This window comes from Myotis daubentonii, chromosome 15, assembly GCF_963259705.1.
Source record: "Myotis daubentonii chromosome 15, mMyoDau2.1, whole genome shotgun sequence".
NCBI classification, from domain to species: Eukaryota; Metazoa; Chordata; class Mammalia; order Chiroptera; family Vespertilionidae; genus Myotis; species Myotis daubentonii.
The window spans coordinates 26,489,039-26,516,935 of NC_081854.1; the positions used below are offsets into that span (position 1 = coordinate 26,489,039).

The 27,897-nt window shown below is 44.3% G+C and overlaps 1 pseudogene; it reads left to right on the forward strand.

The window, feature by feature from the left end:
• The first annotated feature begins 4,724 nt into the window (after positions 1-4,724).
• Positions 4,725-27,897, forward strand: part of LOC132216258 (lysosome-associated membrane glycoprotein 1-like) — a 24,142-nt pseudogene continuing 969 nt past the window's right edge.

The following is a 27,897-nucleotide window of genomic DNA, read 5'->3' on the forward strand; positions in this document are numbered from 1 at the left end:
TCAACTTGAAAGTATTTGTCTTTTAGTTTCACCATCCAATTATTCTATAGCAGTGATGGTGAACCTATGACACGCGTGTCACTGGTGACAAGTGAACTCATTTTTTTGTTTGATTTTTCTTTGTTAAGTGGAATTTAAATATATAAAATAAATATCAAAAATATAAATCTTTGTTTTACTATGGTTGAAAATATCAAAAAATTTCTATATGTGACACGGCACCAGAGTTACGTTAGGGTTTTTCAAAATGCTGACACGCCGAGCTCAAAAGGTTCACCATCACTGTTCTATAGGCTTGAAAGTTAGGGAATCCGACCACCAACATTGACATTTCAGGAACCCCCAAGGGTTGAGAAAGAGCCCAGAGATATCAGAAGGAAAGAAGGTAACTTATGTGAACTATGATTACATGGGCAAGTCTTGGGACTAAAACCTCACCACTTTTATTAGGTGTCTAGTCTGTATTTGAAACCAGAACTGGACAATAGGCAAAGCCATGCAAATCCTACAGATGATAAGGGAAGCTTCTGAGAAATCTTCACTCTGACACCACTCTGCTGACTGCTGGGCATTAGGAATAAAAGAGGGAAGAACAAGGTCTTCAAAAAGCAGCGATGTCCTGGGAGGTTCTAGGTACCTTGATTGTAGCATCTTTGCTGCAAGAATTTTTGCCAGAAATGTTTTTGCCATATAACTGGCCATAAGGCAATTTTGCCATAAAAAAAGTAAAATAATGAAAAATAAAATAGAGCACTCTCCCTCCCAGGAGCATGCCCATGTTTTCCCTTCCCCTCCCCGCCCCCACCACATTACCATTAGCTTCCTCACTCCCAAGCTCCCTCACTCCTTTAACTCTAGAACTTGTTTGCTAAGTCCATTTCTTCTAGGATTACTTTTTCTACCTCTGTAATTTACCCAATAAAGGTCTCTTACAGTTAAAAAGAAAAGAGAAATATTAAAAATAAAATCCTGAAACTAAGATGGCAGCATAGGTAAATACCAGGAAATTGCTGGCTCCCACAACAACTTCAAAAATACAACAAAAAGACAAAACGGACATCATCCAGAACTACAGGAAGGCTGGCTGAGTGGAAATTCTACAACTAGAAGGAAAGAAAAGCACACTGAGAGTCAGAGGAGCTGCGGAAGTAAAGTGCAGAGGTACAGAGGCTCGCACGCGCGTGTGCAGAAAGGGGCTGGTACCTGAGGACGCAGCTGTCCTTTTGAATCGGGAGGAAGTCACAAGCTCCCAACTGCTCTGAACTCTGGTTCCAGGAAGTGTCTGGGGACCCAGGACTCATACGGGGAGAAACTGGACTGTCTGGCAGCAGACAGAGCTCTGAACTTGAGGGCAGCTTTCCCTCAGAGGTGCTTGCAGCAATTATCGGGACACTGAGACATGCGGCCCCTTAGGGCAGGGCTGAGGATCCGCCATAGCTGCTTGCTCCGCCCTTTGATTCCCTGAGACCCCACCCCACCCAGGCCGTGGCAGAGGCTTTTGCATATGAATGCCCTGGCCCTTTGCAACCTGAAAATTACCTAACAAATTGCAGCTGGGCCAGACAGACCCAGAACTTCCAAGAGAAGGCCCAAGGCCCCACAGCAGCTTGCATTGCTTCACAGCTGGGCCTCATCAGGGCACCTCCAAACTCCAAAAAAGGAAGGGGAATCTGCAGTTCTCTCCCTAGCTCCTGCCGGGTAACCTCAGGCCGAGGCTGAATTAGCACCTCCTTAGACCCAAGAGCCAGTGTACCCAGTTGTCAGAGGGGGACCATCCGGATTACAACTCCTCAGATCCATAAGGGACACACTCAGGGGGCAGAATCAGTGAGCACCAAAGCCCCATTGAAGCAAGTCTTGCCCCAGAAGGGTGTCTTCAGCACAGAAGTTCTCCCACTGCAGACACAGCTGATTCTCACTGCCAGTTGGCCTGGAGGTCAATTCCTCCCAGTGATCCTTCAGCAATCAGGGCATAATTACAACAAGACTGTGCACAAAGCCCACAGGGGGGTGCACCAAGAGTGTCCACCTCAGGTAACTGGGGAGGCTGAGCCACTGGGCCCCCCTACAGGACACCTAGCACAGAAAACCACTCTACCAACACGGAAGCATAAAAAATGCGGAGACAAAGAAACAGGTCACAAATGACAGAAATGGAGGAAAGCAAACGACTGGATATAGAGTTCAAAACCACGTTTATACGGTTTTTCAAGAATTTTATGGAAACCGCCAATAAATTTAGTGAGACCCTGAAGGATATGAAAAAATACCAACTAGAAATTAAGCATACACTGACTGAAATAAATAATTATATACAGAGATCCAACAGCAGACAAGAGGATCCCAAGAATCAAGTCAAAGATTCAAAATACAAAGAAACAAAAAATACCCAACCGAAAAAGAAAAAAGAATCCAAAAATATGACGATAGTGTAAGGAGCCTCTGGGACAACTTCAAGCATACCAATTCAGAATTATAGGTGTACCAGAAGAAGAGAAAGGGCAAGATATTGAAAACCTATTTGAAGAAATAATGACAGAAAACTTCCCCTACCTGGTGAAAGAAATAGACTTACAAGTCCAGGAAGCGCAGAGAACCCCAAACAAAAGGAACCCAAAGAGGACCACACCAAGACAGATCATAATTAAAATGCCAAGAGCAAAAGACAAAGAGAGAATCTTAAAAGCAGCAAGAGAAAGACAGTCAGTTACCTACAAGGGAGTACCCATACGACTGTCAGCTGATTTCTCAACAGAAACTGTGTAGGCCAGAAGGGAGTGGCAAGAAATATTCAAAGTGATGAATGCCAAGAACCTACAACCAAGATTACTTTATCCAGCAAAGCTATCATTCAGAATAGAAGGTCAGATAAAGAGCTTCACAGAGTAGAAAAAGCTAAAGGAGTTCATCACCACCAAACCAGCATTATATGAAATGCTGAAAGGTATTCTTTAAGAAGAGGCAGAAAAAGGAACTCTTATTTGCCACAGTATGGATGGAACTGGAGAGCGGATAAATACCACATGATCTCACTCATTTGTGGAATATAATGAACAACATAAACTGATGAACAAGGACTGATCCAGAGACGGAGAGGCATTGATTGGATTGTCGGGCCTTGGAGGGAAGGTAGGGGAGGGTGGGGGTAAGGGGGAAAGATCAACCAAAGAACTCATATGCAAGCATATAGGCCTAACCAAAGGTCATGGACAACGGGGGGGTGGGGGGGGAGAGCATGAGCGGGGGTGGAGGGGTAACGTGGGGATAAGGACACATATGTAATATCTTAATCAATAAAAAATATATTAAATAAATAAATAAATAAATAAATAAATAAAATCCTATATAATAAAAGTGTAGTATACAAATTGTCCCCTCCACCGGGAGTTCATCCAGTAGTTTGACCAGGGGGTAGGGCCAGCCAGGGGAAGGCAGAGAGGCCCTGACCGATGGTGGTGGCAGGATGCCCCAGCCGGTGGCAGCAGGTGGCCGGGGGAAGGGAGGGAGTACCCAGCCAGCAGCCGGTAGCCACTATGGACCCTACCAGTGCATGAATTTCATGCACTGGGCCTCTAGTTAAACATAACAAATTTAAGAAGACGTTATTAAGAAATACAAAATATTTGAATGCATTTAAAATGTGTGTAGATTCATAACAATACTGTGCAAATAACTGACGTTATTTTGTACCTAAGCACTTGTCTTTGTTCATGGGAAATGTGGGTTCAACTCTGCGCCCTCAAAGAGGGTCATTGGCCTCTTTTTCCCTCCTAATGTAATGTGTTTCAAAACAAGAAATCAACTCTTGGGGCAAATAAATGCTAACTATTTTAAGACCAACACCATGTCTTCTCATCACTGTACCAACCACTGCGAGGACTAGCTATGACTTCTTTATAATACAAAAATGTGAGTAACTGTGAAAACCTTGTCAATGGAGAAATGAAACCAAACAAACAAATAAAAACACCAAACTGTCAATTATTTTATTTTTTTACAGTGGTTGATTAATCTATACTAATAATAGCCTAGGCCCGTCACAACCAGATGGGATGACCAAAAAGTAACAGTAACAATCACACAGCAGCTGCGTGGTGTGACCAGGCCGGCAGGAGGGTTAGCGAGGGACAACCAAAGCACTGACCAGCAGGCTGCGTAGGGCAACCAGGCCAGCAAGGGGGTTAGTGAGGGATGACCAAACGAATGACCAGCAGGCGGTGTGGGGTGACCAGATTGGCGAGGAGGGCAGTTTGGGGGGCGACCAGGCTGGCAGGAATGGGCAGTTGGGGGTGATCAGGCTGGCAGGCAGTGGTGGTTAGGGGTGATCATGCTGGTGGGGGAGGCAGTTAGGGGTGATCAGGTAGGAAGGCAGGCGAGCAGTTAGGAACTGGCAGTCCTGGATTGTGAGAAGGATGTCTGACTGCTGGTTTAGGCCCAATCCCTGGATCGCGCCTAAAATGGCAGTCAGACATCCCCCGAGAGGTCCCAGATTGGAGAGGGTGCAGGCTGGGCTGAGGGGACCCCCCCCCCCACTCCTGTGCACGAAGTTCATGCACCGGCCCTCTAGTTACTAAATAAAGAAATGAAACCCAAAACACAAACAAACAAAAAACATACAAAGTATCAACCAGTTATTTTATTTTTTTGTGTGACAAAATTGCTTTATGGTCAATTAGTTCTGTTGCAAACATGCTTGTGGCAAAAATGCCCGTGGCAAAGACGGTATGGCGAAAATACTGGACATGGTTCTGGGGAGATGGGGTAGGTGTACTTTCCCCTATTTCTTTCTTTAAGTATAATTAAAAACCCTGGACATTGTAAAACAAGCATAAGAAAATTCTGAAAGGTGTAAATAAGGTACACTAGTTAGGGACCTCAGGATCTGAGGAATAATATGGCAGTGAATTCCATTGATTTTCTCTTTGCTTCATATATCCCAGACTAAATTCTGGAGAAGCCAGCAACTGGAACTACCAATGAGCACAGACCAAAAAAGTTTCAGTAAAATCCCGCTCTTCTAGCCAAAGAACCAGGAAAGGGGCCGTCTAGATAGACAGAAATCTTCCAGGCAATAACTGCTCAACTACAGAAAAACCTGCAGCTTCACCCTCACTCCCTGGCAGCAAAGGCTGAGTGGGGAGCCTAGGCTTTTTTAGCACGGATCCTCAGGCCACTCCCTTAAGCCCCATCTAAGTGGTTCCAGAGGAGGCTGAGTCTGGAGCTGGGCTCTCATCCCCACAGGGCTCCCCTCCTCACTGGAGTGGGGTAAGAGGAGGTCTAATGGTCAGTCAGGACGTCCACCATCACTCAGTGGTAACAAGCCCACAGCCTACAGTAGAATCTGTGTGGAAGCCATATGGACTGCCATAATAAGTTACCCCTCCTCCCTTCCAACTAGGGTGGTAAAGTGGGTGCCTAATGGGGGACCTGAACTCCCTCTCCTGTCCAAAAACAAGGAACCTTCATCCACCCCCTGCCCCCCGGGTCAAGGGAGGCTGAATGGAGAATCTGGACTTCTACCGCCCACTTAACAGTAGTGAGGCAGTGCCCCGCTTCATTTCATTGGAGCATTGTTGGGGAGGTTTGCTATAACACAGATTTAAGGTCCATTCCTGAGCAAGATTAAAAATGGTGGTGAAGTACATGGATGCTACATTGACATGCTCCCAGGACCAAACTGGAATTACAACTAAAATACAGAAAAACTGCCTGAATAATCAATGGAAGACTTGCTTGAGAGAACCCTGCTAACCAAGGACAGTGGGGTGGTGAAGGCCTGGGGCAGGGGGCAGGAGCGGGCTGGAGAGGGGTAATGGGGACGAAGGGGTACATATGTAATACTTTCAACAATAAAAAAAATAATTTTAAAAGATCCATTCCTATAACATAATATCCAAAATTCCAGGTTTCAATTGAAAAATCCCTTATCATACTAAAATCCAAGAAAGTTCTTAAACTGAATGAAAAAAATTATCAACAGACACAAATGCCAAGATGATACAGATGTTAAAATTATCTGACAAAGGTTTTTAAGCAGCTATCATAAAAATACTTTAGTGAGCAATTACAAACATGCTTGAAACAAATGAAAAAAAAATAGAAAGTTTCAGCAAAGAAATAGAAAATATAAAGAGAACCAAAAGGAAATTTTAGAACTAAAAAAATATATTAACTGAAATAAAAACCTTAATGAATGGGCTCAATAGCAGAATGGAAAGTGTAGAAGAAAGAATTCATAAAATGGAACATAGAACAATAGAAATTCCCTGTGGAACCACCAACCTTGTGCCTCACCAGAGGGAGGGCAGAGTGGACTGGAGCTGTGTGAGCAGAAGCCAGGATCGGGGACTGTGGGATTAGAGCTCAGAAGGCAGGCACCCTGGTTTCCTGTGCAGAGTCATTTCCTCATGCTACGGATGTCATCTTTCTCACACAGACATCTGCTATACAGGCAGGTTTGCCTGGGGGAAAGACAGTTGACCGCTCTATTAGAAAACACCTTGCCCCATGGTGTGGAGTTTCTGAGGCCCAATAAGAGACTGAGAATAACAATTAGCCTCCAGACAGAAGCAATTGTCCACACTGTGGGTGAAAAAACTCCCATCACACCTGTGCACGATTGCCTGCAGGGAATTTAACACAGAATCCTACTCATCTGTAGGCAGAGGAGGTCTCTGGAGGCTTTGAGTCTTTGCCTGATCTAAATAGACAGTAACAGCAATTGACACTGTCCTGCACTAGAGATTGAGAATGTACTTTTCTAGGAATTTATCCATTTCATGCACATTGTCCAGCTGTTGACATATAGTCGTTCATAGTATTTTCTTACAATTCTTTGTATTACTATAGTGTTAGTGGTTACTTTTCAAAAAGTATAAACTACCCCAATTCACTTAATGTAAATTAGGTAACTTGAATAGTCCTATAACAACTAAAGTAATTTAAAACCTGAAAAAGAAACTTCCAGCCCATATAATCTACTCAACATTTAAAAAAGAATTAACACCAATTCTACATAATCTCTTCCAGTTCATTCTATGAAACCAGTATTACCATGAAGCCAAATCAGAAAAAAATAAACCAACAAAACAAAGATAGTACAAAAAAAGACAAACAAATATTCCTCATAAATATAGATGCAGAAATCCTTAACGAAATTTGAGCAAATAGAATCCAGCAATATATAAAAAGAATTATACAGTATGGCCACGTATATTATCCCAGGGATGCAGGGCTGGTTCAATATTTGAAAATCAACTAATGCACTCTCATATTAATAAAATAGAGAAAAAAATCACATGGTTATATAAATCATTGCAGAAAATAAATTTTATAATATTCAACACCCATTCATGATTAAAATTCTCTGAAAACTAGAAAGAGAAAGAAAATTCTGTAGTGTAATAGCCTATAACTAACCTACAAAAACTCCAGCACTAAAAGACTACTTTCTCCCCTAAGAGTGAGAACAAGGGAAGGATGTTTACTTCTCACCATTCCTATTCAAGACAATACTGAAAATTCTAGACAGCACAGTTAGGAAAAGAAAGGCAATAAAAAGCATATAAATTTGAAAGGAATAAATTAAACCATCCCTATCAGCACATAACACAATGTTCTATGTAGAATATCCCAAGGGGAAAAAATTCTCTCATAAGTGAGTTCAGCAAGGTTACAGAATGCAAGATCAACACAAAAATTAGCCACATTTTTTGTACTAACAATGAACATATGGAAACTGAAATTCAAAATACAATTCCATATATAATGGCTTAACAAAAGAAGTACTTATGTGTAATACTAGGTGTACTGGTTAATAATGCGGATTTTTTTCAGTAAATGGACTTACACATATGTTGATATATATATGCAATTTGGTATGTATGCTATTTTGTTGTATTGACAGCAAGCTTCAAACATCGCATGTCAAATGAAGGTGTTAACATCATCGATAATAGTAAAATGTCGAATTTCATGCCAAAAAAAGAGCATTTGCAGGAAGTTTTAATTCATTACTTTAGTTTGAAGAAAAGTGCTGCTGAATACTTCAGGAAGCTTATGGTGAACATGCTCCATCTCAAGATACTTGTGAACGTTGGTTTAAACACTTCAAAAGTGATGATTTTGATGTGAAAAACAAAGAACTTTCAGGTCAACCAAAAAGTTTGAAGACCAACAATTACAAGCATTATTGGATGAAGATGTGTGTCAAACTCAAAAATAACTTGCAGAAAGATTAAATGTTGCTCAGCAAACAATTTTAAAGGAAGGAAAATGGGTGCCACATCAACTGAACGAAAGACAAATGGAAAACCGAAAAGTCATCAGTAAAATGTTGCTTCAACAGCACGAAAGAAAGTCTTTTTTGCATCAAATTGTGACTGGTGATGAAAGTGGATTTATTTTGAGAATCCCAAATGCACAAAATCATGGGTTAATCCAGGTTAACCATCAACATCAACTGCAAGGCCAAATCGCTTCGGAAAGAAAACAATGCTCTGCATTTGGTGGGATCAGGAAGGTATGGTGTATTATGAGTTTCTACTAAAACCAGGTGAAACCATTAATACTGATTGCTACCGACAACAAATAATCAATGTGAACCACGCTTTGATCATGAAACAACCAGAATGGTCCAGAAGACACGGCAAAGTAATTTTGCTTTATGACGATGCACCATCACACACTTCAAAACCAGTTAAAGACATGTTAAAAGATCTTGCCTGGGAATTATTAACCCACCTTCAATATTCACTATACCTTGCTCCTTCAGATTACCACTTGTTCTGATCGATAGCACACGCACTTTCTGAGCAGCACTTCAAAACGTATGAAGAAGTGGAAAATTGGGTCTCTGAATGGTTTGCCTCAAAACAAGAAAAGTTCTATTGGGACAGTATCCACAAATTACCTAAGGATGGGGGAAATGTAGCTAGCGATGGACATTACTTTGAATAAAGCACTTTTGATGTTTCTCTTGAAATTATGTTTTCATTGATTACAAAATCCACATTATTAACTGGTACACCTAGTAAATTTGAGAATAAGTGACATCTTTACTATGTTTAGTATTCCAGTTCATTAACATGGTATTTATTAGGTCTTTTCTTTGATTTTTTTCAGCAGTGTTTTATAGTTTTCTGTATATGATTCTTATATATAATTTGTTAGATTTACTAGGTGTACTCAGAAAACTACAGGATGTTGAAAAAAGAGATAGAGGAAGTTATAAACAAGTGGAAGAACATACTGTGTTCATGAATTGGTAGAATTAACATCATTAAAATGTCCATGCTACCCAAAGCAATCTACAGATTCAATGCAATCCCTGTTAAAATACCAATGGCATATTTCACAGATCTAGAATAAATATTCCAAAAATTTATATAGAACCAAAAAAGACCTCAAATGGCCACAGCAATCTTGAGAAAGGAGAACAAAGTTGGAGGGATCACAATACCAGATATCAAGTTATACTACAAAGCAACTGTATTCAAAATAGCCTGGTACTGCCACAAGAATAGTAATATAAATCAATGAAACAGAACAGAGGCCCTAGAAATTGACCCAAGACATTACACTCAATTAATATTTAAGAAAAGTGGCAAGAAGATACAATGGAGTTAAGACAGTCTCTTCAATAAGTGGTTTGGGAAAATTGGACAGATACCTGCAAAAAAAAAAAAAAAAGAAAGAAAGAAACTAGACCACCAACTTATACCATACACAAGAATAAACTAAAAATGGATAAAAGACTTAAATGTAAGTTGTGAAACCATAAAAATCCTAGAAGAAACCATAGGCAGCATTCCACTCATATGTGGAATTTAAAGAACAATATAAATGAACAACAAAACAGAAACAGATTCATAGATACAGAGAACAAACTGATGGTTGACAGAGAGGAGGGGGCAATGGCAGACTGGGTGAAAAATGTGAAGGAATTAAGAAATATAAATTGGTAGATACAAAATAGTCATGGGATATAAAGCACAGCATAGGGAATATAGTCAATATTGTAATAACTGAGTCAAGATGGAGGTGTAGGCAAATGCAGTACTTGCCTCCTCCCACAATCACATCAAAATTACAACTAAAGTATAGAACAACCATCATTTAGAACCAACTGAAATGCAAGTCCTACCACTATGAAATTAAAGAAGAAGCCACATCAGGACTGGTCGGAGGGGTAGAGACTCAGAAGGCTGGTGCCACACTCATGTTTGGTGAATAAAAATCAGGAGGGATATCTCAGCTGTGAAGGTACCCGCTGAGGAGTACCACACCAGGCCCACCAGCTCAGGGTTCCAGTGCCAGGAAGAGAATTCACCATAAGTTCTGGTTGTAAAAATCAGCAGAGTTTGAGTCTGAGGGAAATGGAGGCTGTTGGACTCCCAGGAAGTTCCTTTTAAAGGGACCATGCACAAACTTAGACTCACTTCCTCTGAGCTTCAGCATGGGGGCAGCAGCTTGGAAGCCACCAGAAGCATACAGGGAGGAACTAAATTATTTGACATCAGGGTGAGAGCTGGAGGGGCAACATTCTGCCAGACAGAAGTGCTGGCAGAAGCCATTGTTCTTTTGATGAGCCCTTCCTCCATGAAGTCTGTAGACAGGTGCAATATCTGAGACTCCCTCAATCTACCCCACTTTGGTGATTCCCTGAGATCCTGTCCCACCAACTTCCAGGCCCACCCAAACTGTTTCCAGTGGGTTTACCACAGGAATGGCCTGTCTTGGCTCATGCTTCAGATTTTCCTAAAATCTCTTAAATAAGCATCATCTGGCCTCAGCAAGTCCCATACCTATCACTAAGTAGTCCCAGGCCCAGCAATAGCAGCAGCCAGCCTTGGTTCACAGCTTGGCCTTGCCTGGGCACCCTAAGCCCACGATACCAAGCCTAGGAGACATAGCAGTTCTACCTAATATATAGAAACAAACACCAGGAAGGGGCCAAAATGAGAAGACAAAGAAACATGGCTCAAATGAAAAAACAGAACAAAACTCCAGAAAAAGAACTAAACAAGTTGGATCCAAGCAACCTACTAGATGCAGAGCTCAAAACACTGGTTATAAGGATGCTCAAGGAACTTAGTGAGGACCTCAATACCATATAAAAATGAACAGTCAGATATGAAGGGTACACTAACTGAAATAAAGAATAATTTATAGGGATTCAACAATAGAATAGGTGAAGCTGAGAATCAAATCATCAATTTGGAATATAAGGAAGCAAAAAACACCCAATCAGAAGAGCAAAAAGAGAAAAGATTTCCCACAAATGAGGAGCCTCTGGGATAACTTCAAGCATACCAACATTTGCATCATGGGGGTACTGGAAAAAGAAGAGGAGAGAAAGAAATTGAAAACCTATTTAAAGAAATAATGACAGAAAACTTCCCTAACCTGGTGAAGGAAACAGACATATAGGGTGTCCCAAAATTCACACAAGATTTGAATTTTATGTGAGCATTAACAACAACAACAACAAACAATAAAAGCCTAATTTTACTTGGTTTATTGAATCAAATTCAATTTGATAAGCATTACCAAGTACCAATTATGGCCCAGGAGCAGGGACAATGAAGACCAATGAAGACAACGGCTTTGCATATGTGCCAGCAAAGCCGTGGAGGCCATTTACCCAATGTGCTATTCCATAGATAGCCCTATACTGTATACTTTATGAATCAATAAAAAATTTACAATTTTTAATTATAAACCTGTGTTTTCTATCAAAATTACTTTTTTTTATTTATTGCTTAAAGTATTACAAAGGGTATTACATATGTGTCAATTTTTCCTCCCGCCCTAGACAGTCCCCTAGCCTCCCCTATCACCCAGTGTCTTATGTCCATTGGTTATGCTTATATGCATGCATACAAGTCCTTTGGTTGATCTCTTACCCCCCTACCTCCTGCCCCCCAACCCTCCCCGGCCTTCCCGCTGCAGTTTGACAATCTGTTTGAGGCAGCTCTGCCTCTGTATCTATTATTGTTCAAAAGTTTATAATGCTCTCTATTATCCATGAATGAGTGAGATCATGTGGTATTTTTCCTTTATTGACTGGCTTATTTCACTTAGCATAATGCTCTCCAGTTCCATCCATGCCGTTGCAAATGGTAAGAGTTCCTTCCTTTTTACAGCAGCATAGTATTCCATCGTGTAGATGTACCACAGTTTTCTAATCCATTCATCTACTGATGGGCACTTAGGCTGTTTCCAGATCTTAGCTATGGTGAATTGTGCTGCTATGAACATAGGGGTGCATATATCCTTTCTGATTGGTGTTTCTGGTTTCTTGGGATATATTCCTAGAAGTGGGATCACAGGGTCAAATGGGAGTTCCATTTTCAGTTTTTTAAGGAAACTCCATACTGTCTTCCATAGTGGCTGCACCAGTCTGCATTCCCACCAGCAGTGCACAAGTGTTCCTTTTTCTCCACATCCTCTCCAGCACTTGTCGTTTGTTGATTTGTTGATGATAGCCAGTCTGACAGGTGTGAGATGGTACCTCATTGTTGTTTTGATTTGCATTTCTCGGATGATTAGTGACTTTGAGCATGTTTTCATATGTCTCTTGGCTTTCTGAATGTCCTCTTTTGAAAGGTGTCAAAATTACTTCTTGGGTGAATTTTGGGACACCCTATACAAGTCCAGGAAGCACAGAGAGTCTCAAACAAGATGAACCCAAAGAGGCCCACACCAAAACACATCATAATCAAAAGGCAAAAGGATAAAGACAAAGAGAGAATCTTAACAACAGCAAGAGAAAAGCAGTTAGTTACATGCAAGTGAGCTCCCATAAGACCGTCAGCTGATTTCTCAAAAGGCACTTTGTAGGCTAGAAGGGATTGGCAAGAAATATTCAAAGTGATGAAAAGCAAGGACCTACAATCAAGATTACTCTATCCAGCAAAGCTATCATTTAGAACTGATGGACATATAAAGAGCTTCACAGACAAGAAAAAGCTAAGCGAGTTCATCACCACCAAACCAGTATTATATGAAATGCTGAAGGGTCTTCTTTAAGAAGAAGATAAAAAATATGAACAACAAAATGGCAATAAATACATATCTATCAGCAATTGAATCTAAAAACAAAATGAACAAGCAGGAGGAGAACCAAGATGGCGGCATATGTAAACACCAGAGAATGCTGCCTCGCACAACCACATCAAAAATACAACTAAAAGACGGAATGGACATCACCCAGAACCACAGGAAAGTTGGCTGAGAGGAAATTCTTCAACTAGAAGGAAAGAGAACAGCATACCGAGACTCAGAGGAGGCGCAGTGCGGAAAATACAAAGGTGCGGAGGTGCGCGCGGAGCAGGCTGGTGACTGAGGGCGCGGTTTTCGTTTTCAATCTGGAGGGAGTCTCATGCCCTGAGCTTCAGTTCTGGGTGAGTCTCTAGGGACCCACACTCAAACGGGAGAAGCGGGACTGTCTGGCATCAGTCGGAACGCGAGGGCAGTTTTCTCTCCGAGGTTTGCAGCGGTTGCTGGGACTCTGAGAGGCAGAGCCTCTGGGGACAGGACTAAGAGCAGCCATAACTGCTCCCTCCGCCCGCCCTGTTGATCCTGTGCGACCCACCCCGCCCAAGCCCTGCACAGAGCCATTTGCCGGATAGCCTCAGGCAAAGGCTAGATTAGCACCTCCCCAGAGGACAGAAGTTTTCCCACTGCAGACACAGCTGACTCTCACAGTCAGTTGGCCTGGAGGTCAAATCCCCCCAATATTAACTACAACAATCAAGGCTTAACTACAACAAGACTCCACACAAAGACCACTAGGGGGTGCACCAGGAAAGCATAAAAAGTGAGGAGACAAAGAAACAGGACAAAATTGTCAATGGAAGATATAGAGTTCAGAACCACACTTTTAAGGTCTCTCAAGAACTGTCTAGAAGCCGCTGATAAACTTAATGAGATCTACAAGAAATCTAATGAGACCCTCGATGTTACGATAAAGAACCAACTAGAAATTAAGCATACACTGACTGAAATAAAGAATACACTACAGACTCCCAACAGCAGATGAGAGGAGCGCAAGAATCAAGTCAAAGGTTTGAAATGCGAAGGAGCAAAAAACACCCAACTGGAAAAGCAAAATGAAAAAAGAATCCAAAAATACGAAGATAGTGTAAGGAGCCTCTGGGACAGCTTCAAGCGTACCAACATCAGAATTATAGGGGTGCCAGAAGATGAGAGAGAGCAAGATATTAAAAACCTATTTGAAGAAATAATGACAGAAAACTTCCCCTACCTGGTGAAAGAAGTAGACTTACAACTCCAGGAAGCGCAGAGAACCCCAAACAAAAGGAATCCAAAGAGAACCACACCAAGACACATCATAATTAAAATGCCAAGAGCAAAAGACAAAGAGAGAATCTTAAAAGCAGCGAGAGAAAGAAACTCAGTTACCTACAAGGGAATACCCATACGACTGTCAGCTGATTTCTCAACAGAAACTTTGCAGGCCAGAAGGGAGTGGCAAGAAATATTCAAAGTGATGAATGCCAAGAACCTACAACCAAGATTACTTTATCCAGCAAAGCTATCATTCAGAATTGAAGGTCAGCTAAAGAGCTTCACAGATAAGGAAAAGCTAAAGGAGCTCATCACCACCAAACCAGTATTATAGGAAATGCTGAAAGGTATCCTTTAAGAAGAGGAAGAAGAAGAAAAAGGTAAAGATACAAATGATGAACAACAAATATGCATCTATCAACAAGTGAATCTAAGAATCAAGTGAATAAATAATCTGATGAACAGAACGAACTGCTGATTATAATAGAATCAGGGACATAGAAAGGGAATGGACTATTCTTGGGGGGGAAAGGGGTGTGGGAGATGCGGGAAGAGACTGGACAAAAATCGTGCACCTATGGATGAGGACAGTGGGTGGGGAGTGAGGGCAGAGGGTGGGGTGGGAACTGGAAGGAGGGGAGTTATGGGGGGGGAAAAAGAGGAACAAATGTAATATTCTGAACAATAAAGATTTAATAAAAAAAAAAAAGAAAAAAAAAAAAACAAAATGAACAAGCAGAACAGAAACAGACTCATAGAGAATTTTTTGTTGGTTGCCAGATTAGAGGGGGTTGGGAGGTTAGGTGAAAAAGGTGAAGGTATGTGTGCAGGATTTATTGGGGTGATCACTTATTAAGTTATGTAATGTCTGGTCACTTGGGTGTACAGCTGCAACTAATATAATGTTGTATGTCAACTACAATTGAAAATAAAAAATGATTAAAATTGTAAAAAAAAATTTAATAACTATGTATGGTGCCAGGTGGGTTCCGGAAATATTGGCAGAAACACTTTGTAATATATATGATTGTCTAACCACTATGCTGGACACCTGAGACTAATACAAAATAATATTGAATGTAAACTGTGATTGAAAAGTATAATTTAAAGTTCACTTAAAATAAATAGACAAACAAGAAAAAATAAAGAAGCTCAGATCCTCTGGTATAAGTGGTATTGTTAGCACTTACTTCCTGCCACATGACTGTACCTGATTTATATTAACTCATCTCCGTGTGCCTTCTATAGCAACTATGACAATGATTCTCAAAGTGGGGTCCCTGCACCAGCAGCAACAGCATCAGCTGGCACTTGTTTAGAAGGCAAATTCTCAGGCCCCATTCCAGGCTGCAGCGTGGAGAACTCCGGTGTGGACCCAGCACTCTGTGTTTTGATGAGGCCTCCAGGAGTTTGGAGGAGCCGATGCAAGGAGAAGTTAAATCACTTCTCTGGGGTCCGCCAGCAGGTAACTGTGCAGCTCTAATTTGAACACAGAGCCCCGGCTCCTCAGTCAATGCCCTTACCGCTGTGCTCCACTGCCGTTTTGGTGAGAAGCCACAGGAGCCCCAAGGCCCCAAAGTGCTAAGGGAGCAGTAAAAAGAGAGCTTCAGGCTCTTGAGGAAGGCAGCTTTCCTTGTTTTTCCAAGAAGGCAGAGGATTCAACAGAGGTCAAAGTCAAAGCCTAGAGGCAGGAATAACCAAACCCAAGTTGGGAGGGAAGGGAAGGGAAGGAAGCTGGTTTGTCCCCAGGCAGGAGAAAGGACAAGATGCAGTGGTAGTTGGCTGTGAGCCCTGGGGAGGGGCCCTGCCCTGCAGCCTGCCCAAGCCCTTTCCTCCCAGGACTGGCAGTCTCCCCGGGAGAAGACCATTAGACAAACAACCTTACACATAAGGCCTGACTGCCACTTGTGACACCGCTCCCAAGGTAAATGCAAAGTGTACTTTTAGAGCAAAGAACAGAAGCATGCCTCAGGGCCTCAGTGGTCAGAGGTCCCTGTGGAAGGAAAGTTACCCAGCAACACCCTGCGTGAAACCCTCAAGTGGGAGCGAGTTTGGGGAAATTCCAGGAACTGAACTAAGCCTAGGTGGTATGAGACGAGGCAGAGAATAGTAGGGGCTCACAGCAGCCACGGTGGAACTTTCTACCAGATCTCTTGCACACACGGGGGCCCTGCCCTGACACACCTGTCCCCTGACAACAGAGCCTGGCTCCAGCAGGTCTGGCCTGGTGGGAATGCCCTTAAGGACTTTGCCCTGAGGAACAGAACAATGTCAATAATGAGGGATTCTGGGTAACCCTGTGCTGCCTGAAGTCCCACCCCACCCCCACGCCAGACAGCCAGGTGATTCAAGGAAGGGCTAGGATTGATTTTTCCACTAATATTTATACTTTATTTAGTGTGTATCAGAACAAAAGAAAACCAGCATACCACACTGGTAATTTTTTTTTTCTATAAAAGCTTAGGAAAGGCTAAGTTTTTTTAAAAAAAAAAATTCAATTAATTGAATTGACTTGAAGAAATGTAAGAAATAAAAATGACCCTGTCCTGAGGACCCTCATTCATTCTCAGTGAGGAAAGGGCTTCATTCGGGTCTGCACTGGCTGCTCCAATCTCCACCCCTGGGTTGGGGTTGGGTGCTCACAGCACTGCTGTAGCAAAGCTCTAAGCCTCCTTCTCTCCTGCCCACCTCTCTCTCAACTCCATTTGCTCCCTGAACAGAGGTGACAACCTAAGCCTGCAGGCTAGGCAGTAGCCAAGCAGAAGACCTCTTCTCACCCCGAGTTTGGTCTGCCTGTAATTTGAACCCAGGTCTGTTTTTTTTCTCAGCCCCACACCCCCCTTGGCCTGGCACTGCCTGCACCCACTGCCACACACAACCGGTTCCCCAGTTCTGTGGAGCCCCACCCCCAATCTATTGCCCCCCATGTTCATGGATTGGGCCTCCCTCTTTGGGGCAATTGGAGCCCCCCCACCCCCATCTATTGACCACCAGCTGGTGGCCTGGGCCTCCCTCTGTGGGCAATCGATCGTGGAACACCACCCCCCCCCTTGCATGGATCACCCTGCAGAGGGTGGCCTGGGCCTCCTTTGGGGCGATGGTGGCCCCCTGACCAATTGCATTGCACCTGCCTTGGCTAGCCTGGCGCCTGTGCGTGTCATAGTGTGGTCATCTGGATGGTCATTCTGCTGCTCAGCCCTTCGGTTGATTTGCATATTATGCTTTTATTATTATAGACTAGAGGCCCGGCGCACGAATGCGTGCATGGGTGGGGTCCCTCGGCCTGGCTGGCGATCAGGCTGATTGGGGCCAGCAGGAAGTGGGGAGGGACCATGGAGGTTGGCTGTTGGAGCACACTGACCATCAGGGGGCAGCTCCTGTGTTGAGCATCTGCCCCCTGGTGGTCAGTGTGCATCATAGCTACCGGCTAGTCATCCAGTCCTAACAATTACTTAGGCTTTTATATATATATACTAGGGGCCCGGTGCAAGAAATTCGTGCACTGGGTGTGTGTGGGGGGGGGGAGTGTCCCTCAGCCCAGCCTGCCCCCTCTCATATACTGGGAGCCCTCAGGCGTTGACCCCCATCACCCTCCAATCGCAGGATCGGCCCCTTGCCCAGGCCTGATGCCTCCGCCAGAGGTGTCAGGCTTGGACAGGGGACCCCCATCTCCCCCTGATCACTGGCTCTGGCCCCCGCCCAGGCCTGAGGCCTCTGGCCCAGGAATCATGCCTGGGCAGGGGACCCCCATCTCCCTCTGATCGCTTGCTCCACCCCCCGCCCAAGCCTGACGCCTCTGACCCAGGCTTCAGGCCTGGGCAAGGGGACCATCATATCCCCCCAATCCCCGGCTCCGCCCCCCACCCAGGCCTGATGCCTCGGCCAGAGGAGTTGACCCTCATCACCCTCCGATCACCAATCACCGGATCGGCCCCTTGACCAGGCCTGATGCCTCCGGCAGAGGTGTCAGGCCTGGGCAGGGGACCCCCAGCTCCCCGTGGTTGCAGGCTCCACCCCTGCCCAGGCCTAACACCTCTGGCCTAGGCGTCCGGCCCGGGCAGCGGGGACCCGCAGCTGCAGCGGCCCTGCGATTGTGGGCTTCGCTTTAGGCCCAGGCAAGGGACCCCTAGCTCCCGGGACTGCCAGCTTCGACCGTGTCCAGCTCCCATCGCTGGCTCCACCCCTACTTCCTGCTATCACTGGCCAGGGCGGAAAAGGCACCTGATTCTCCGATCATAGCTGGGGGGCAGGGCAAAGGCGGCCCTGGGGCCGCCTTTGCCCTGCCCCCCAGCTCTTAGCTCCCCCCTGGGTTTCTGATCACTGTCAGTGGCAGGGGGCTTCTTCCTGCTTTCCCTTTCGCCTCCCTGCATTGTGCCTACATATGCAAATTAACCGCCATCTTGTTGGCAGTTAACTGCCAATCTTAGTTGGCAGTTAATTTGCATATAGCCCTGATTAGCCAATGAAAAGGGTATCGTTGTACGCCAATTACCATTTTTCTCTTTTATTAGATAGGATATAGATTTTCCATACAAACAACTGTAAAGCTACTTTTACACAATACACATACATGCATTCCCTCCCTTCCCCCCAATCCACTTAAGAATAAGTTGTACATAAGTGGGCGCTACTCGGCCACTCAGGCCCCTGGAGCATCTGGGCAGACAGGGCGTCCTGCAGGCTGTGCGTTATAGCAGCAGGGGCCGAGGGTCCTCCGGTGAGCACCTAGCGGGGAGCATGGGCGTAGAGCCCCGCGAGCTGGTCCCGGCCCTTCTCCCTGGGCCTCCATCTCCACTGGGTGCAGGGCAAATGCCAGCCCCTCTGTTCTGAAGGGACGCAAGGAGGTCGTGCGGCTGCACCCCACTTGTCCCACAGGGGACTTAGGGAACCCTGGCAGGCGCAGAAGCATCCAATGTGGGATGGGATAGCAAAACCCAGGCAGATCTTCCAGGGCTCTGTGGTCTCACACCCAGGCCCGGCGGTCTGACCGTGACCTTCGGGTGGCTGGCACGGAGGACGCCACATGCCAGGAAGACCTTCTGCGTCCCGAGTTTCTCGCTGAGAGTGCATGTGGGTCCCGGGTGCCATGGTTCCCCGAGGGGCTCGCCTAAAAAAAAAAAAAAAAAAAAGAATAAGTTGTAAACATCATGCTCCTTTATCCCTAAAGACTTCAGACTGCATTTCTTAATACCAAGGATATTCTCTTACATATCCATGATAGAAGGATTAAAATCAAGACATCTAATGCCATTAGCTAAACCACAGCTAGTACTCAAATTTTATCAATTAACCCAACAATATCCCTTTTAGTTTTCCCCTCCCCCACTCTCTTCCTCCCCTCCACCCAGAATCCAATTCCAGATTATTCACTGCATTCAGCTTTCGTGTCTCATAAATCTCTTCAATCCACAAGAGTTCTTCAGCCTTTCTCTGTTTTTCACAACATTGCCATTTTTGAAGAGTCCAAGCCCATAATTTTGTCGCTTGTCCCTCACTTGGGTTTGTCTGATGTTTGTTAAAGATGAAATACAGATTATGTGCTTTGGCAGGAAGACCACAGAAGTGCCATTATGTCTTTCTTAGCGCATCATGTAGGGAGACACATGTTGGTTTTGTCCTATTTTAGGAGATGGTAAGAAGGTGTCTGTCAGGTTCTTCCATTGTAAAGTTTGTCTTTTTGCCTTTGTAAGTAATTGTGTAATTTACAGGGAAATACTGTGAACTATACAGAGAGCCTAGTCCTCAAATCTTCATCCTTTAGTTTTTAGAATTCATTGAAGACTTTGGCTTGAACCAGCTGTTACCGTGATGATTGCAAAATGGTGATTCTCTTATTCCATTAATCATATACCGATGGGGTCCCTCAAACTGGCCTGTGAGGATCTGGCCTAAACCAGCAGTCGGACATCCCTCTCACAATGCGGAACTGCTAGCTCCTAACCACTTCTGCCTGCCAGCCTGATCGCCCCCTAACCACTTCTGCCTGCCAGCCTGATCGCCCCCTAACCACTTCTGCCTGCCAGCCTGATAGCCCCCTAACCACTTCTGCCTGCCAGCCTGATCGCCCCCTAACCACTTCTGCCTACCAGCCTGATCGCTCCTAACCACTTCTGCCTGCCAGCCTAATCGCTCCTAACCACTTCTGCCTACCAGCCTGATCGCTCCTAACTACTCCCCAGCTGGCCCGATTGATGCCTAACTACTCCCCTGCTGGCCCGATGGCCCCCAACTGCCATCCCCTGCCGGCTATCTTGTGGCGGCCATCTTGTGATGACGTGGGGGTGGCCATCTTGTGATGATGTGAGGGATTGCACGAGGGCACGAGGGCCACCTAGGCTTTTATTAGTATAGATACCTTTTCTCATACTTTGATCATCTTTGCTGTCATTATTCTGTACTCTATAGCTGATAAATTTCTTATCTCCATTTTGTTTAGCTCTTCTTCTGTGGAATTCTCTTATTCTTTCACTTGGGGTTTGTCTTTTTGTCTCCCCATTTTGGCTCCCTATTTGGGTTTGTGCCTATGTATTAGGTAGATCTGCTATGACTTCCAATCTCTAGTGCTGGAGAGCGGCTGTTTCTGACTGGTCCTGGGTACCCTGTTTGGAGCTATCAGCAATCCACAGCTTATGGCTCCTTCTTCTGGGGCTTTCTGTCTTTGGAAAGGACCAAGATATGCACCAGGGTCTGCTTTTCCTAACCCTGGCCCCAGAAGGAGATCAGGCAAAGACTCAACACCTCCAGAGATCCGCCTCTGCCTGCAGTCCATTTGATGCTCAGTCTTGATTTGCCTCAGGCTATGGACTTAGGGTGGGTCAAGAGTTCTTCCAACAGGGCGGTCAGCTGTCTTCCCCCCAAGGCCAAACTGCCTGGATAGCAAATGTCCATGGATAAAGATGTCCTCCGCAGCAGGAGGCAATGACTCTTCACAGGAAACCGGGGTGGTTGCCCTCTGAACTCCAACACCAGATCCCCAACCCTGGGCTCTCCTCACACAGCTCAGTCGACTCTGCCCTACCTCTGCCAATGCACAAGGTGAGTGGCTGCACACGAAATTCTGTGCGTTGGACCTTTAAGAGGGTGCCTGCATTTCTAGCCATCTCTCTCTGTCAGACAGCAACCCTGCTGCTTTTCACAGCCAGATGTTCTGTAGGCACATTTCTCAGTTCTGGTGCTCTCTGCTGGGAAGCCCAGCTTGGTGTTTAGACCCCAGAGTTCTCAGTGGGAACCCCCCACAGCTGAGATATCCCTCCGGACCTTCAGCTGCTATCTGTGGGAGCCCAGTGAGGCCTTTCACATCTCCACACTTCCTACCAGTCTCTATGCAGTCTCCACTTTCTATCCTTGGTTCTCTTCAGTTAGTCTTTATTAGATTTTTCAGGGTGGTTTTTCTATATTTTAGTTGTTTTTCCAGTTTGGTCCTGGGAGAGTGTCAGTGTAACTTCCATTTACTCCACCATCATTTTTAAGCTCTCAAGAAGTTTTACTGCCTATGTTTTATTCTAGGAGCTTTATAGTTTCAAGTCTTACTTTAGGTCTTTAATATATTTTGAGTTTATTTTTGCATATGGGGTAGAAAAGTGTTCTAGTTTCATTTTTCTATCCAATTTTCCCAATACCGTTTATTGAATAGACTATCTTTACCACTGTATGTTCTTGCCTCTTTTCTCAAATATTAATTGACTATATATGGGTTGTTTTATTTCTGGGCTCTCCATTCTGTTCCAATGCACTATATGTCTATTTTTATGCCAATACCATGCTGTTTTTTATTACTATAGCCTTGTAGTATAGTTTGATATCAAATAGTGTGATATGTCAAATTTTTGTCCTTCTGTCTCAAAATTGCTGTGGCTAGTTGGGGTCTTTTGTGGTTCCATAGAAATTTTTTGATTACTTGTTCTAGTTCTGTGAAATACACCTTAGTATTTGTTTGTTTGTTTGTTTGTTTGTTTGTTTGTTTTGAGAGAGTAGAAGGGAAGAAGGGAGGGAGGGAGGCAGAAAGAGGGAGAGAAACATCAATGTGAAAGAGACACATCGATTGGATGCCTCCTGAACACACCCCAACTGGGGCCAGGGAATCAAACCTGCAACCCAGGTATGTGCTCTTTGGTGCTCAAGTTGACGCTCTGACCACTAAGCCATACTGGCCTGGGCAGCATTGGTATTTTGATAGAAATTGTGCTGGATCTATAGATTGCCTTGGGTAACATGAACATTTTAATGATGTTAATTCTTCTTAACCATGAACACGATATATGCTTGCATTTATTTATATTTTTTCAATTTCTTTCTTCAGTGCCTTATAATATTCTGAGTACAGGCCTTTTTTTAAAATCCTCACCTAAGGATATGTTTATTGATTTTAGAGAGAGAGAAAGGGGAGAGAGCCTGAGATAAAAAACACCAATATATGAGAGACAGACATTGATGTGAGAGAGAAATATAAATCAGTTGCCTCCCATCCATGCCCCGACTGGAGATTAAACCTGAAAGCTTTTGGTGTTTGGGACAACACTCCAACTGAGCCACCTGGCTGGGAAAATGAGTACAGTTACCTTCTTGGTTAAATTTATTCCTAAGTATTTTTTTATGCAATTGGAAATTGAATTATTTTCTTAGTTTCCATTTCTTTTTTTAAAAAAATCTTTATTGTTGAGAGAATTACAGATGTGCCTCTTCCCCGCCCCTTCCCCCCAACCCCCCCGCCGTCCCCCCTGCATTGGCCTCCTCCACCTGGTTCCCATCCCTCCCCAGGTCTTCACCACCCTATTGTCTGTGTCCATAGGTAGTGCATATATGCATATCAGATCTTTGTTTAATCTCTTTCTGGCCCCCCCCCCAACCCCAATCCCTCTGAGAATCATCAGTCTGTTCCATTTCCATATCTCTGATTCTATTTTATTCACCTGTTTATTCTGTTTATTAGGTTTCAAATTCATTTATTTTGATTTTTAGATTCAATTGTTGATAGATATGTATTTATTGCCAGTTTTTGTTCATTTTCCTCCTCCTCCTCTTCCTCCTCTTCCTCCTCCTCCTCCTCTTCCTCCTCCTCCTCCTCCTCCTCCTTCTCCTTCTCCTCCTCCTCTTCCTCCTCTTCCTCCTCTTCCTCCTCTTCCTCCTCTTCCTCCTCCTCTTCCTCCTCCTCCTCCTCCTCTTCCTCCTCCTCCTCCTCCTTCTCCTTCTCCTTCTCCTCCTCCTCCTCCTCCTCCTCCTTCTCCTCCTCTTCCTCCTCCTCCTCCTCCTCCTCCTCCTCCTCCTCCTCCTCCTCCTCTTCCTCCTCCTCCTCCTCCTCCTCCTCCTCCTCCTCCTCCTCCTCATCCTCTTCCTCCTCCTCTTCCTCCTCATCCTTCTCCTTCTTCTTCTTCTTCTTCTTCTTCTTCTTCTTCTTCTTCTTCTTCTTCTTCTTCTTCTTCTTCTTCTTCTTCTTTTTCTTCTTCTTCCTCTTCTTAAAGAATACCCCTCAACATTTCATGTAATACTGATTTGGTGGTGATGGACTCCTTTTGCTTTTTCTTGTCTGTGAAGCTCTTACCTGACCTTCAATTCTAAATGATAGCTTTGCTGGGTAGAGTAATCTTGGTTGTAAATCCTTGCTATTCATCACTTTGAACATTTATCACTCCCTTCTGGCCTGCATAGTTTCTGTTGAGAAGTCAGCTGACAGTTGTATGGGTACTCCCTTATAGATAACTAACTGCTTTTCTCTTCCTGCTTTTAAGATTCTCTCTTTGTCTTTAGCCCTTGGCATTTTAATTTTGATGTGTCTTGGTGTGGGTTTTTTGGGGGGTGGTTTTGTGTGTGTGTGTTTTTTTATTCCTCTTGTTTGGGACTCTCTGTGCTTCCTGGGCTTGTAAGTCTATTTCTTTCACCAGGTATAAGTTTTCTGTCATTATTTCTTCAAATAAGTTTTCAATATCTTTCTCTCTCTTCTCTTTCTGGCATCCCCATAATACAAATGTTAGTACACTTGAAGTTGTCCCAGAGTCTCCTTATGCTATCTTCATATTTTTTAATTCTTTTTTCTTTTTGCTCTTCTGATTGGGTGTTTTTTGCTTCTTTGTATTTCAAATCATTGATTTGATTCTCAGAATCCTCCACTCTACTATTGAATGCCTGTAAATTATTGTTTATTTATGTTAGTGTATGCTTAATTTCTGACTAGTTCTTTTCCATGTCTTTGGCATTCTCACTAAGATCCTTGAAAGTCTCACTAAGTCCCTTGAAGGTATCATGAAGATTCTTGAGTAACCTTATAACCATAGTTTTGAACTCTGTATCCAGTAGTTTGCTTGCTTCCATTTCTTTAATTTGTGACATATTTCTTTGTCTATGCATTTTGGCTGCTTCCCTGTATTTTTTCCTATGTATTGGATAGAGCTGCTATGTCTTCTGGAGTTGGTAGAGTGGTCTTGTGTAGTAGGTGTCTTATAATGCCTAGTGGCTTTGCCTCCACAGTCACCTGACTGAGCTGGGTACTCTAGGTGCACCCCTTTGTGGACTATGTGGAAGTTTTGTTGTAGTAGAGACTTGATTGCTGTTAGTGTCACTGGAAGGAATTGACCACCAGGCCAAATGGCTGTGAGGACCAGCTGTGACTACAGTGGGAGAGCTGCTGTGTAGGAAACACCCCTGTGAAGCAGGACTTGCTTCAGTAGGGCTATGGAGCTCACTGAGTCTGGCCCTTGAGTGTGTCACTTGTGGATGTGTAGAGTTGTAACCTGGTATGGTTTGAAGCTGTCCACTGGGTGTACTGGCTCTTGGGTCTCCAGGGAGATGCAAAGTCAACCACGTGGCAGGAGCTACAGAGAGATCTGCAGATTCCTCCTATTTTTATAGGGTTTGGAAGTGCCCAGGTGAGACCCAGCTGTGAAACAAGGCAGGCTGGTGCTGGTGCCAGGTCTTGGACTTTTTATTGATAGACTAGAGGCCTGGTGCACAAAAATTCGTGCACTCAGGGGGTGGGGGTGGTCCCTCAGCCCGGCCTGCACCCTCTCACAATCTGGGACCCCATGGGTAGGGTCCCTAGGCCTGGCTTGAGATTTCTTGAGGGTCTCACTAAATTTATCAGTGGTCTCACTAGACTTATTGAGGGTCTTACTAAATTTATCGGCAGTTTCTAGAAAATTCTTGAAAAACCTTAAAAGTGTGGTTTTGAACTCTATATCCAGTAGTTTGCTTTCCTCCATTTCTGTCATTTGTGACCTGTTTCTTTGTCTCCACATTTTTTTTATGCTTCCCTGTGTTGATGGAGTGGCTTTCTGTGCTAGGTGTCTTATAGGGCCCAGTGGCTCATCCTCCCCAATTACCTGAGGTGGACACTCTTGGTGCACCCCCTTGTGGGCTGTGTGCACAGTCTTGTTGTAGTTAAGCCTTGATTGTTGTAGGTATCACTGGGAGGAATTGACCTCCAGGCCAATTGGCTGTGACAATCAGCTGTGTCTGCAGTGGGAGAACTTCTGTGCTGGAGACACCCCTCCAGGGCAAGACTTGCTTCAGTGGGGCTTTGGTGCTCACTGAGTCTGCCCCCTGAGTGAGTCTCTTATGGGTCCGAGGGGTTGCAATCTGGATGGTCCCACTCTGACCACCGGGCTCACTGGCTCCTGGATCTTTAAGGAGGTGCTAATCTAGCCTTTTCCTGAGGCTACTCAGCAGGAGCCAGCTGTGAAGGAATGCAAGTTTCCCTGGGGCCTTGGGCCAGCTGCAAGTTTGTTAGGTAATTTTCAGATTGCAAAAGCCTCCGTAAAGGGGGGGGGAAGGACACATATGTAATACCCTTTGTAAAACTTTAAGCAGTAAAACAATTAAATAAATAAATAAATAAATAAATAAATAAATAAATAAATAAATAAATAAATACAGGGGGGAAAAAGCCTCCGTGCACAGCTTGGGCGGGGAAGGGTCCCAGGGGATCAATAGGGTGGAGCAAATAGCTATGGCTGATCATCAGTCCTGCCCTAAGAGACCCCAAGTCTCAGTGTCCCGGTAATCGCTGCAAGCACCTCTGAGAGAAAGCCACCCTCGAGATTTGAACAATGCCAGACAGTACTCTAGCCTCTCCCCCGTATCAGTCAGGGTCCCCAGAGACTCGCCCGGAACTGGAGTTCAGAGCAGTCGGGATTTTGAGACTCCCTCTCGATTGAAAAAGCCAACCGTGTCCTCAGCCGCCAGCCCTTTCCGTGTCCGCCTCCGTACCTGTGCACTTAACTTCAGCACCGCAGCTCCTCTGAGTCCCGGTATGCTTTTCTCTTTCCTTCTAGTTGTAGTATTTCCACTCAGCCAGCCTTCCTGTGGTTCTGGATGATGCCCGTTCTGTCTTTTAGTTGTATTCTTGAAGTGGCTGTGCGAGGCAGCAATCTTCGGTGTTTACCTATGCAGCCATCTTGGTTCTCTTTTTCTTTTTAATTCAGTGGTTGAGCATCAGTTTTGAAAGATTGTTTGCATTCTAGGAATGTATCCATTTTTTCCAGGTTATCCAATTTGTTGTCATAATATCTATATATGTAAAAGCCTAGGCGACTGGCCCACTGTTCAACCGTCCAACTGGTAGCTATGACATGCACTGACTACCAGGGGCTAGACCAGGGGTGGGCAAACTTTTTGACTCGAGGGCCACAATGGGTTCTTAAACTGGACCGGAGGACTGGAACAAAAGCATGGATGGAGTGTTTGTGAACTAATATAAATTCAAAGTAAACATCATTACATAAAAGGGTACGGTCTTTTTTTCTTTTTTTTTTTTTTAGTTTTATTCATTTCAAACGGGCCGGATCCGGCCTGCGGGCCGTAGTTTGCCCACAGCTGGGCTAGACTCTCAATGCAGGAGCTGCCGAGCTGCAGTGACTTGGCAGCTGTGGTTCTTGAGTGACACACCTGGAACCAGAGAGGAGGGAGCCTGATTCTGGGGTGCATCACCAGAGAACCACCCTCTCACAATCCAGGACCCCTCGAAGGGTGTTGGAGAGCCAGTTTCAGCCTGATCCTCACAGGCCAGGCTGAGGGACCCACACACACACACCCTGTGCATGAATCTGTGCACTGGGCCTCTAGTTTTCTTATAATAATTTTTATTTTTGTGGTGTCAGTTACTTCTCCTTTTCATATCTGATTTTATTTGTTTGGGTCCTCTCTCTTTGTTTCTTTTTAAAAAAAAATACATTTTATTGATTTCAGAGAGGAAGGGAGAGGGAGATAGAGATAGAAACATCAATGATGAGAATCATTGATTGGCTGCTTCCTGCACACCCCTTACTGGGATCAAGCCCGCAACCCAAGCATGTGCCCTTGACTGGAATCAAACCCGGGACCCTCCAGTCCACAGGCCAACTCTCTATCCACTGAGCCAAACCAGCTAGGGCTCTCTTGGTTTCTTGATGAGTCTGCTTAAAGGTTTATTTATCTTGTTTATCTTTTTATCTCTATCAGCTCTTGGTTTTGCTGATCTTTTATATTGTTTTTGTTAGACTATTTTTCATTTATTTCCACTCTGATATTTATCATTTCCTTCCTTCTACTCACTTTGAACTTTGCTTGTTGTGCTTTTTCCAGTTCCTTAAGGTATAAATTTAGTTTATTTGAGTT